Consider the following 13,808-nt stretch of genomic DNA (forward strand, 5'->3'; position numbering starts at 1 on the left):
GTCAGAAGCTGCCAAGCTGTATTTGGAAACAGGCAATGCTGGTATATTGCAAAATTTATCTTCAAAACCATTCAGTGGTCCACTTTCATTCAATGAAGCCACAATTCACGCTACATTGGGTCAAGATTTAGGCAATGAATTACAAACCTTACCGTTTTGAGAAACAAACTATATTTATCAAATTATAACAAAACTCAACTCTGAAGGAGTTTTCTCAGAACTATCGTTCTAATAACACATACGCTTTTACCAGATTATAGTTTTTAAAAAAGGCTTTTGACAGTAAACATAACTTTAAACAAGTATTTTGACAGAAAAATTGCTATTTAACGTTCTGAAGAAGTGGCAGTATCTAGTTTGGCCAGATCTGCTTTAGAGAGCGGGCATCTACATTGATACTGCCCGCATTCCCAAACATTTTCAGCTGAGCCAGCAACCATTTCTGGTTTTCCATGGCAGAATGAAGAGGCACTGGCACAAAGGAGTGCTGAGAAACTCTATTTAGCTGGTCAGTAGGGTAATGGTTAATGAGTTCTAAACCTAAAGCCATTGATACTCTTCAACTTTTTTAACACTTTGTAGAATCTGTGTAACTAAACACAACGTGTACAGCTACTACTTTGTTAGGTTTTAATTAACATGAAGTATTGAGAAGCATGGGATCTAGCGTAGGCTTAAGCTGGCACTGCACGGTTTCTACTTCCACTTGATACATTTTAATGCACTTCACTTAAGCATCAAGAAATCCCTTATTTACAATCCTGTCGTGGCCATCACCTGTATTTATTCTGTCTTATTCCTGAAACAGTTAAATAAAGAATTAAAACTGTTTACTTCTCTCTCAGAAAGGCTGTCTCAATGATTCAGGACCGTATCAATTGACCTTTTGTGCATATCTCACAGTAATTCATTCTCAATCAAAACTCAATTTTGGGGGAAGCTTTGAGTGAAGAATGGGTGATTTTATACTATCACGTACAAAATAATATAAATACTATACATTATATAAAAGCAGGATAATTCCTATTGAAACGGCTCTTAAGAGGTCATCTGAAAGTTCTTAAAAGGATAGTTTTCCCAGAAAAACAGAACTATTGCAAATTACTGTAAAAGTTACCCTAGCTCCGTATTCTCTTTTCAGGTGCAAACTGCTGCTGTGGTATAACAACTCACATTCTTGGATAAAAGCTTTAAAAATATGTTCAATTCAGGTCAAGAAACGTTAAGTTATTACAAAGCCTAAATAGACTGACCATAAAAAAGCTATTCAATGATCAATGAACCTTTCACACATGTCGATTTTTCCAAACCTAGTTTAGTTCTTGTCTGACACACACTTCATCAATGAATGTTTCTTAAGAAGCCCAACCGAAATGAACTTGTGTTCTCAAAGTACAGAACTGCTATTTCCAGTTAACAAGAATTCAGCTGCTTTCATATCCCTAAATATCATTCCTCCAGCAGTCATCATTGTAGACCCATCTGTGATGCATTTGCATGTTAAGTAAATTCTGGTCTCCAGGTGATTCAATCCTGCTTTTCCCCCCAACAATGAATGGAATCACCAGGAACAACAAAACCAAATCTAACAACTAATACTTAAGAAAGAAGTTGTGAGCAACTATGAGTAGCTATTACAAGTCAAATTTTTGGCTACCACAAAACAAGAACTTGAAATATTTGTTTGAAGTCTAGACACTCGTTGGGTTGGAGCACATCCACGCCCTTTTCCAGTAGCAACAAACGAACACGGAGATGCAGACACATTTTGCACTTCTATGTCCTACCCAGTTCCTGCAACCTAGCAAGTTATGAATTTTCTCAAGAAATACAGATGCCTATAATGACTTTCAAGTTCTGGTTGCATTTTAGAACATAATCCTGGAAGAACAGGAAGTGGTTGAACCTCAGGGCTATATCACAATTTCCTGCATCCCTAACCATCAAAGCAAGGAGACTTATGCAATAAGTGTCGCTTGGAAAAACTGACCATAAAATAATAAGGTCCTCCAAGAAGAGTTCCTTTGAAGAAAAATTAAGACAGAAGCTTTCTTAATAAACATTCCTAATGTTTACACAATACAGTAAAAAACTCAAACTAGCTGGAAATGCTCCAATGACAGTTCATCTGAAAGAATTAAAGTTATATTAAGACATTCTATAAAACTCAAAAGAATTATCCAGATTCTAGGACTTCGGATAAATATAAACACATCTCAAAAACATTTGTTAAAAAGATGTTGGGTTTTTTTTGTAAAGAAACAAGCGTCCATGGACATGGAAAAGTTCTTAGGGGCAGTACAGAGAGGGTTCACTATTTATACAACAGGATTCCAAATGACGTGATATTTTAGGGTGGTGGATGAGGTTATTGCAATCGCACATATCACAGGAGAAAGTAATAGCGTCCTGGCCAACTTTGGGGAGAAGAAAAAGACACCAACTCTGAAAATAATACAACACTGATTTTTCTTCTGGAATCAAGTCAGACCACATAGGCGTGAAAGAAAACCGGCAGGGAAAAGGCATGCAGATTAAAACGTAGCATTTGCAAAATCACGGTTTCTAAACCCCAGGTTATCTGTAATGGTAATCCTTTCATTTTCAGGAATGGGCCAGTAAATTAACTACACGTTGGACAAAAATCCTAAAAACTAAAACAAACACTTAGCCAAAGAATCTGAGATATCAGAGAGGGGGTGGATCTCTATGTGACTAATTCTTTTGAATCCACAAACGCAATGACGTTATGTCTTTTTGTTCTGCTTAGTTTGTGGTGTAGAGTGTGTTGGTTTGGGGTTGGGGTTTGGTTTTTTTTTTTGTTGTTTGGTTGTTTTCATTTTCTTTCATTATGATTATAGTGTTATTTGACCAATTTATTCCTTCAGGGAAACTAGTGTAAATCTTGAACAAGACTCTTGGAGTTAACCTGGATTTGAACGAGTGTCACAGAAAGCAGAATTTAATTGATCTTAGGTAAATCTACAAACACAGAAGTAAGGATATTAAAAGGGAGAATTTACCAGATCCAGACTTAGTCCTACATTCTTTGCATATTCTAAACATTGATGAGGTTGAGGACGAGTGTTGGGTGTTCCTGAAAAGCAGGACTGGATAACTGCTTAGTTGTTAAACAGATGAATGAGTGGTTTTCTTTTCTCAGAACTGGAACATTTCATGCTGACTGACAGAGCTTGCTGTCTGGTTCTGATTTCTATAAACTGTTCGTCAAATAAACAAAACCAGGCAGCTGTCCTCTCTATAGTTTAATTTATATCAGTATTTTATTTTTTTTAACAATGTCAAAATGCTAATATACCACAAAGAAACGAATTAGCATCAAGTACAAAAGGAGATGAAGTTACATAAATCCTCTACTGGCTCGTGTCCAGTTCCTTAGTCTAAGCCACTGGCTATGATCTTCAGCACCGTTTCTTGTTCTGTGGACACATCATCACTTTCCACCCACTGAAACAGCTGTTCTACTGAACAACTGAGTTTAAAAAAAAAAAAAAAAAATTAAAAAAACACCCAAACCACCAGACAAAGTTCACAAGATAAGCATTTTTGTGGGCAGTTTTCTTCTTTGGAAAAGCTAAAAAGGAATCTAACTCCCATAATGTTGCAAAATTATCTTCTTCTTGAGGAAACTTTCCCATTATGAAAAGAACATTGAGTCTACATAATGGTAATAATATTTGGCCTTTAGGGATTAATCTAGAACAGAACTTATTATGTGGAATGGAAAACTAATGACGTATAAAGTTAGTTTTAAAAAGTCTACCTCAAAGATATGCTTCACATATCCAATTTCTTTGACTAAAGGACACAGTATGTTCTTTAGTGTCAGTCCTTAGAAGAATCAGAAGTGGGACTTCTCATGAAATGTCAGTAATCAATCTTGATGCAGACTATGATTCAAAGCTGTGTAGCACTTCCGAGCCCTGCTGGACTCCCAGTAAGATCTCTAGCACTGCACCAGAAGACTGGAGTTTTCTGATAACTGGCCACACCTTGGAGGACTGGAGAAAGGTGTGCAAAGCTATTGAAGAAAGGCACCGATAAAATACACTCGTAGATTATCACAATGTTCCAGTCACTTCTAGCGCACATTTTACATAGATATCCTACAATATTGGAACTGGGAATCAAATGTAGTTCTGTAATCATTACCTGAGCACAAACTTTATCAAATGAAGAAGAAATGTATTAGATGACACGATGCTAAGTTGCGTGAAAGCAGTAACAACACAAGTTACATGCCTCTCTACCCACCTGTCTTCGTGTGTCCATCTACCTGCTCATTTTTCATCCCAAAGATCATGTAGTTGGAATCACAGAGGGGAGGGGGGATGATGGGGTAAGGACCCTTCCTGTTCTACAAATAAGTATGATGCCAGGCAGTGAGATCAAGTCTGGGGTGTATAAATCATCTTCCAAGACATATAATTTAAAAAAAAAAAAAAAAAACCAAAAACCAAAAACCCAAACAAACCCAACAAACCAAACATTAGTGTGTGAGCTGTTCTAAGGAAAAGTATTTGAGTTCTGTCCAACTGTCTTTCTCTTTTTTAAAACAAACCATTTGAATAGTGTGTCTGTTGGGAAAAAAAAAAAAAAAGCCTGTATTGGATGATCAAAAGGAAAAACAAGCTACTGAGCCAACCCTGAATCCTGTACGAGACTCATGCCTTGAAGTGTCCCAAAAATTTCTGCTCTAAGAATCATATAGTCACACTGTACTACATGTTGCTTTTCAGTCTAATCAGACCTAACAGCTATATTACACCTACCACAGGGCAGGAGCTAGGTCTATTCCAGGCACAATTCAAACAAAAGGAGGAAGAAAACCGTTCAATGTGACAAGAACCTGAAATGCATTAAAGAGAAAGCACTACCCTGTCAAATTTTACATGAAACAACCTTTCCTGCCTGAGAGACTCTCTATGGAAAGCTTAACAAAAACTGCAATTTCTTTACTTAATTCAATATATACAAAAAGACAAGATGTATATTGACAGATAACAATAACCTGACAGCATTTACTGAACGTAAAGTGTTATACTGTACATTTTTTCTTGAGTTTGAACCACTCTCAATCAATGGTGTAACATGTTGAATTGTAAGGATTATGCTGAAGACATGTTTGTAAATTTAAAATGGCCAATTAAGTAAAAGTTCTTCATGAAACTCAACAGATGAATGAGCGCAGACTGTTATAAATTGAGACAATTTTAAGTAGTCACTAAGCATGGATTTAAGGTCCAAACTTTAATCCCTGTTTCCTATAAATTTTTCTCCTTGACTGTAACATCAACATCTATGAAAAAAAAAAAAATAGTTGGGTAAAATGATTTAAGCTATTTTATCAGACTATATTACTATGAGTTTTGACAGCTAATTCAGCTTTTCCCAGATAACATATTAGTTTTATCATCTCTAACAGAGAAACTATATTAGGCACAGAAAGCTGTTGTGATTCTCATAGATGTAAAACTGATTGACTTCCATCCATAACTCAGTAGCTATTTTGATTAAGAAAAATCCTCTGATTTCATGTTAATAAATATTGAATTCCAGCAAGGGCAAATTCTTTTTAAATAGTATAAAATCCCCTGACAGACTAGTTTCTTAACACATCCAATACTATCCAACAGTCCTCATCAGAAATGGGGAATTCTTTTGAAGACTGAACTTACTTTTCACACCTTGGCAGAAAGATTTAAAGTTCACCAGTTGACTCTTGCCAAAGAGAGTGCCCTGGCATAAGCATCAGAGCATACAAATTAGTCGCAGCATTAGGAACGTCAGCAGGAGTAAATTGTGTGAAGGAACGTCTTGTGAACTTCTGCACAAAAGCAATGAGTCACTCTGTGCCTTGCATGACAAATGCCTTGACTTTATTCTTCATGCTTTGTGTTCAGTCCACACCGCTCCTTTCACAACATTTGAAATGATGCATGAGGATTCTGGGCAAGATTGAAAATTTAAGTTTCAGAGAAACAGGACTTTTGGCTCACCTTGATGTATAATTTAATCAAGTTAGACCTAAATCTAGAGTAAATTTACTGAGGTCAGACTCTATGCTGAACAACTCACATTCACTTGTGGGCTAGGGTTTGGTTTTTGTTTTTTTTTTTTTCTCCGTTCAGGCAGTAGTTAAAAGCCTGGACTTGCTTTTCAATGAAATCAGGGTTCCTTTATGGTCTAAATATAGTTTACATTTGGAAGCGTGACACAAGCAGATGAAAAAAGGGCACATTTTATGAACACTTAGTCAAACGAAAATTAAGAAATATTACTTTCAACAGTCTGTTGCAAGGATTAAGAAGCAGAACTGACCTATCGCAGCCCTAAACCAGAATAGCCTGTGAGGATGATGGGGACACCGAGCAAGGCTCTGCCCTGGCCATCTTTTGCTGGCCCCCAGGAAAAGAGTCAGCATTAATCAGAGGAGTCCTCTAGCTGCAGTTCCCTCCACCTGGGCCAAGGCCAACCCAAAATAGCAGCTGTAGAAAATCATTCCAAAATTAAAAAAAAAAAAAAAAAAAAAAAAAAAGCACAACCACTTAGGCTTCTCACTGGCTCTCACGGATTTCTACTTTCTCTCCTCTGTGTAACTGGAAGATCAGAGTGCAAACGATTCGTCCAAGATCACAAAACTAACATACTCATTTCAGGTAAGACTATAACCACAATAAACTTCAAAGATACGTGCAGGATTCGTTGTGTAATACTCTTGCAGAAGGATTATTTATACCCTGATGTTATTTTGTCAAACTATTTCAGTATGAAGATCATTCATTTAGCAAAAAATAACCACTATTTCAATCTGATACCAAATTTTCACAGGGGGAAAAAATAACTTTTGATAGGTGATGTCTCAAGTGCCTTCAGCCTGGGAGAAATGTTGCTCAACAATCACTTGTTACAGCAGTAAAATCTTAAAGATTTTTTTATATTTCTTGTGCAGTCACTACAGTTAAGGCCCCCCATTTAAGCCTATAATGCACACATTTTTCTGAAAAGAAAAAACCCTGTTGTCATCTCTCCTAAATATATCTCCTGCCCTTTTATTTAATTATATATAATGCAATTATCTTCCCCATAGTTAAGAGTCCATTTTAATCTGATTTCCTAGATGGATAAAGCCATTGGAAGGTTGTGTAAAGAAACAAATTTTTTCACAGCTTCATAAAAGAAAGTGATATAAAATAAGGCAGCGTGGATACAACACTTGACTAGAAGTAAAATGACTTCTACTGCTGAACAAATTTCTCAAATCACTTTAGTGCAGTCTCTTTCTCAATTGTGAAGTGAGGATATAGACATTGAGCTCTTTTTTTCAGAACGATATATTAAATGCTGTAAAAAACATACCTATTTTTATCTTTAACAACTTGTTATGTCTCAGATTGCTCTCCGACTTCATAAACAAGAGTTCTTTGGGAGGAGATGAAATACGAGATGCCAGATCTCCAGCCTGCTCCGTGATGTGCCAATAGTTCAAATTAGATGGAAAAGCGGCTTAGAGAGTCAACTAGAAATTCAAGTCAGGGAAATCCATGGAAGCCATAAAGTTGGGGTGGCCCCCTGTGTACCAAACCCTTCATCTCAATTTTGTAAAAAGAACAGCCAAATTGTGTCAAAGATCTCCCAGCCTGGTGCACTGATGCCCACAGAAGCCAGTAAGCAGAACAAAAGCAAACCTGGCAGAGCTCCAGTTCGACAACTGCATCTTTTACACGAGAGTGCTTTTTCAGCGCATCGAGGGATTGTAGCACAGCTAATTTAAAATGGAAACTTAAATATTTCTAAAAAAAATAAGAACCTTGTTTTGCGAAAAACGTTTATATTTTCATTTGGCTGCACACTGGGATTAGAAGACAAATTTATTTACTTATTTATCTTGCAAAAGCTCAGAGACAGTCTAGTAAAGCATGGCCTGGGACTAACATCCAAGACTCTACTTCCTGATCTGAAAGGTGCAGATTCATACAGCCATTCTGAATCAGACAATTCACTGTCAGTGTGAGTTTTAACAAAAGGAGTAACCTTCAACCAGTCTCTTTTCCGATCCATTCTACCTCACATATAAACCCACTGAGCCAAAGGGAAAAACTGGCTTGAAGTCAGGCAATGAAAGCGCTGATCTGTCTTCAAATCTCTGCTCTGTTTATTTTGATGACCTTCCCTCCAAGTTGCAAAGCCAGACTCTTCCCTGCTGGCCTAGTGAAGTGTTTTACAAAGCAGAAGGATCCAAGAGGAAGAGACCGGGAGAAATCAATCCTGAAATAGAACGTTGCTGCGTGGAGGAACACTCTTTAGGGCTGCAAAACTCCACGGTGCAATCCCTGTTCTAATGACTCAGACACTTGAACCTTCTCTCCAAACAGACTGAAAACCCTTTGATGCTTGTGATGGACCTCTTTTGACTGGAAATCATATCTGGATGAAAGTTCTCCCAACAACAACCAAAAAAACCCCAACAAACAAACAAACAAACAAAAAAAAGGTGAAAAATGTATATATTCCATTAAAAGGATCACTATACTGGTGTTTCTTTCTGAAGAGACAAGAAACCAAAGCATTTCCCCAAAATACTGAGAATCCCTTCTGACATTGGTTTGCTAGTCCAGGACTGAGATCACATCAGTTCTAAGAGTGCCAACTTAGAATTTTTTTAAATATTCAATTAAAAACAAATTACAAAACTCCTTCTGCATTTATTTCTAATGCTTACAGACAAATGCCCTTGCTTGAAAAGGGATACAGCAGACAGACCTCTGAGCTTCCTCCCCAGACTTGGCCTTGTACGTAGTCCTGCACTAGGGCTCATCACTGGATAGCACATCTCCATCAAGAGTTGATGTTTAAGTAGCATGGGCACACTGGCCGTGTTACTGCATCTGGCAGGGCCAAAAATTCACAGACAGCTTATTTTGTGAATAAAAGATTAATCCTTGGTTGTCACAGAGGGCCACTCATGCATGCAGAAGCACATACACGTTAACCAGCCTCTCACAATACATTAAAAATATTCCCCACATTTTACAAACCCGTATAGTAAAGAATTCATTCAGATCCTTTCTCGGCACTAAACAAACATTTATGAATACCCACCTAAAACAACTTTTAGGTCTTATGCTAAGCATGCAATTGAAGGTCACTAAAAAGTCAGAAGCTCGGTACCTTGCAGGACTAAATCCAGGATAAATTAAAGTTACGTTTACAGACATGCTTGTAGAAGGCCGAAGGACTATCTGATTGCTGTGAGGACATACTTTAGCTAAAAAAAAAAAAGAAATCAGCATTTGTACTTTTGCTATATGCAAATCAATATTTTCAGCACATTAATAATTTGTCAAAACTACATGAAACTGTTGGTACTAGTACTAGGATTTTCCTTTCTGCAGCAAATGTCTTGACCTGCCTAAGCCCGTGTGCCTTTGCTTCTGTCAATGCACATAATTCTTTGCACAAAAATACCATTTTAGAAACGTTTGAAAGGATATGCCTTCACTGCGACTAATAGAGATTTCATTAGTAAGGACCTCAAGTCATCATTCGAGTCCGGTCAATAACATATTTTAAATTCAGAGGTCCAGAACTACTGTTCACCATAAGAATAAGCTTTAAGCACTCAAACAGTTGAGAAACGTAAATAACTAAAAAACTGACGTTCCCATGTTCATGATAAAAAAACCCACAAAGCATGACCTAGTCCTAAATTCACCGTCCTTATCATCAGTTCTAGAAAGCTTAACTAAAAGCAGTCAGGAAAATAGAACTTTCATATCGGAACAACCCACATGGACCGGGTTGAGAGTCAAAATCGCCGCATGTCAGTAGTCCAGTACAGTTGGTGTTAATGACACTGCTGAGTCAGAGCTCTTCCCTTCAAAATTAATTACGTGATTAGCTTTTGATAAGATTATCATTCTTCATATCGTCAATATATTTAGCATCATAAGCAGCAACGCACAGGTAACCTGAGTGCAAGGGAAATATTTGCTGTGGGCTCACACAGAAGTCACGGCCCTTATCTTCCGCTCACACTGGCACTTATCATTTACATTTCTGGGGCAAGGAACTCCAGGTTCATTGTCAGTTCAATTTAAAACTCAGGAATTGCCTTTTTTATTTCAGGAACAATATCTCAGATAAGAACAGCGCTGAAGGACCAGTCAGTCAAAGGAAAATTAATGTTAAATTTGAGGAGACACCTTAAAAATCAGATAAGGAAGAAATTTCATAGTGCCTGGCCCAATGACACACAAAGCTCTTCTACTGAAGCCACGTTCCTACATCTCAGGTTCTCCTCGCAGAATGATGGTAACAGCCTCCGCAGCCTTCCTCTCTCTCACATTTTTCTGAGTATTCATTGTCAGCCAAAGGAACCTTTTGTAACTATGACTCTGCGGAGTACAAATTGAAATATAGTCTTAAACCTAGATGTGGCTTCCTTCCTAATATAGTCAATAATAATAATATCATAGAGGTGACACTTTTCTAGAATACAACATAACATTTGATGTAACGTACAAAGAAAATGCCTCTTCTGTTATTAGGTACCCCAGAACTGATGAGAGTAACTTAAAATACACAGGAAAATGTGAGTCCGCACATTTTACTGGATCAGCATTTCTCAGTTGCTTAGTCTGAAGGATAAATGAAAAGCCTGAACATTTTAGAAAAATACTACTCTACTCAGCATTATGAATATGCTGCCAAGAATAACTACCTCACTCGGAGCTCCTCATTTAAGTTAAGAAGGATTTAAGGATTACAGAAAATACATATTTTTAATAGCATTATTGTCCTGCTTGGTGTTGGAGTTCTGAAGCATCAGCAGCTCTGGCACATGCGTTATTCACGTTCCTCATGAATGTCTCAATGCCAAAATATAAATCACAACCTAGTTCCAGCAGATTCTACACAAATTCCCATAGCCTTCAGATGGCTCTGTACAGAACACAATCTATTTCAGAGAGATTTGATCCACCGCTAAAACCACATTTAGAGCAAAACCACTGGTGATCTGGAACTACAGAAATTCTGCAGATAAATTTAAGAAGGCATTTACCTCCTTAAAAGAGCTCTCAAACCTTTTGCCTCACAATTTACATCAACTGTCAGACCAGGAATTCTGTTCGCACAGAAGAGCTGCGGAAAGGCAGGAAGGGTTTGTGGCAACACGGAGTAGTTGTGAGCACTTAGAAAGCCCCCACGTTCTCCGTGTGTGTATGTGTGCCTGCACATCAGGCAGAATCAAGAGATAATAATCCAGGCTATAGCTCCTCATACTGTTGATATGCCGGTGAAGTACTAATGCACAGATTCTCAAATTCTTTCGGAGGGCATCACAGATTGCACAGTCTATTCACGAACAATCCCCCTGCCTGCCTCCGTGTCCAAGGTTTTCTATAAAGCCTAATTTCACATTACCTAGAGTAGCCTTCTGGTAAATTCAACCTGCTTGCTGAGAGTTTCAAGGGAAGCAAAAAGTTATGCTTTCTCCCTCCCCGTGCGAGAGGATTCTGCTTCAGAAAGACATGCTGCTCTCAGTCAACAGCGAAGCCACACACTGGCAAAAAGGAGAGTCTCGTGGGCAGGCTTCAGATTTCTTTTCCAGAGTTTGGTGGGTTCTCTTCAAACACTGACTGAAGACCAAGCGGATTAAGTGCTTGTGATGAAACAAAAGCCTCACACCACCAAATATTAAAACTGCATCTGTATTAAAACACGGTTTGGGCACTTTTTCTGAACACTGTCTTGCCCAAATTTTCATTATGGGAACAACGACACGAGTATCTGGAAAGAAAAGTAATTTAAAACTTCAAGGGTTGTGTGTGTTGTTTTTTCCCCAAAAGTTCTAAATTATCTTGAATATAGCAGTATATTTCATCTTGGTATAAAATGTCTACTGGAGAGTTGTACAACCTTAAGGAAAATTAACATGCAGAAATGGATTCTGAAGAAAAAAAAAAAACAAAAACAGAACAACAAAGAACTTTGGTAAAAGCTTATAATAAAATTCTTCACAGCTCTGTAAATTGAAGCACTCTAAAAAAGAGAGCTGTAAACTGAAATGGAACTGTATCAAATTGTACACAGATTAACACTGAAAGGACTAACAACTTTTGCCAGGTTTAAAAAGAAAAATAAGTAATATATGTATATATATAGTGGTATCTTGCTTTCATATTAATTCCAGGTGGGTGCAGTGGTAAAGATGTGGCTCGTTCAATGCAGCTCTCCGTCACTAAACATGGCCTGACAGTCAGCACACCTCAAGAAAGAAGCTTCCTCCTGTGCAGATGGCTCAAGTTTTACACCATTATGATTAGACAAATCAAGCTAAGAAAATAAGTGGCATCTTGTTGTGCAGACATCACTGTCTGTTTAATTTCAAAGAGCCACAAAACATTTGCAAAACGTAAAGAGCTCCATCTCTGCTGTTGCATTAGTACGTGAAATAGTGCTCCCACCTCACGTGAGTACGGTAGCTCTTCAGAATTCTCGGTGGATACGCCGATTCCATTTTGCTTCAAGTGATAAATTGAATAAAATGTTCACTTAGTTGTACTCCCGCATTAACTCACGGACCATGAATTTTGTCAAGTGCTTAACGCACCGTTTTTTTAAAACCAAATTACGAAAGGCAGTGATTTTGATAAATCCGTCTCCAAAATTATTTGGACGTTCTAAGCGCGTTTCCATGAAAAACTGCGTGGGGGACAGCAAATTTCTAAAGAACAGAAGCAGGGTAAGACAGAGGTGAGGAGGACCTATGTGAAAGCAGATCCTGCCAGGAGGGGGGCAAACAGGAGCCCAGACACTTGCATTCCGTGCCCCGGCCACTGCCCCGGGCTGGTCACGGTCCAGCGCAGAAGGAGCAGGAGGAGCAATCGGGAGTCTGAGGAAGAAACTGGGACACAACCTGCCTACATCTCTTGCCTTGACACTGCCAAGCTGCATGCAAATTACAAAAATTAAGGTTTACTGCGCTGTCACAGGAAACCTAAAGCTGCAAGCAGCTTTCCGAGCAACCCTATAGATGTGCATTAGGCAAAGTTTTCATCTCCTGATCGTCTGACGTGTTTTGTTTTGAAGTACAAGTCTTTATGTGTGTCACCTTTCTGGCTGGAAATAGACTTTCTAATTAAAAAAATTGTACTCTCATCTTACCATACATGCAGATGACAACACAAATTACCTTTAGAAAAAAAACACAACTTCGCCTCAGTTTCAAAGGGATTTAATTCTGGTGAGTATGTACTTCACGACTATCAAGCTGTTTCACTTCAGATTTCATTAGGGCAAGTAGAAATTCAATATATACAGTCATAGACCGAGAGAGAGACAAGTACATCTTTGGGGAAAAACACCCAGATTTTTGCAATATTCATTAAGAAACTAGAAAAATCCATTTCCAAATCAATTTGACAAATAAACAAAGAAAATTTAAAGTTTCAGATCTCTAGCATCAACCACCTTTTCGGTAATAGCCCATCACTACAAAACAGGCAAATATATATGGAATCGAGAACACGAAGAACAGAATAAATGATAATGTGAATTAAATGAGGAAAAACTGTATTGATGCTGGCTCTGTTTCCAACGCTTTCCTTCATGACCTTAGCAAACCAATTTCAAATAGAATAGATTAAAAAAAACCCCCACAACCCAGACATACCATTATTTCAAAGGTATCTTTTAAATTATGTTTCTAATTGGCTTGGTAGCATTTCTTGCTACACTGAAATTTAGAACTCCTACCACTACGAACTACAAGTAGTAGGAAA

General features: G+C 37.9%; 1 protein-coding gene across 1 annotated transcript in view; it reads right to left on the reverse strand.

The window, feature by feature from the left end:
* The window catches only part of SPON1 (spondin 1), a 188,325-nt gene that overhangs the window by 152,794 nt on the left and 21,723 nt on the right, over positions 1-13,808 (reverse strand). The gene's annotated exons all lie outside the window — the stretch shown is intronic.

This window comes from Athene noctua, chromosome 14 (genome assembly GCF_965140245.1).
Source record: "Athene noctua chromosome 14, bAthNoc1.hap1.1, whole genome shotgun sequence".
Classification (NCBI taxonomy): domain Eukaryota; kingdom Metazoa; phylum Chordata; class Aves; order Strigiformes; family Strigidae; genus Athene; species Athene noctua.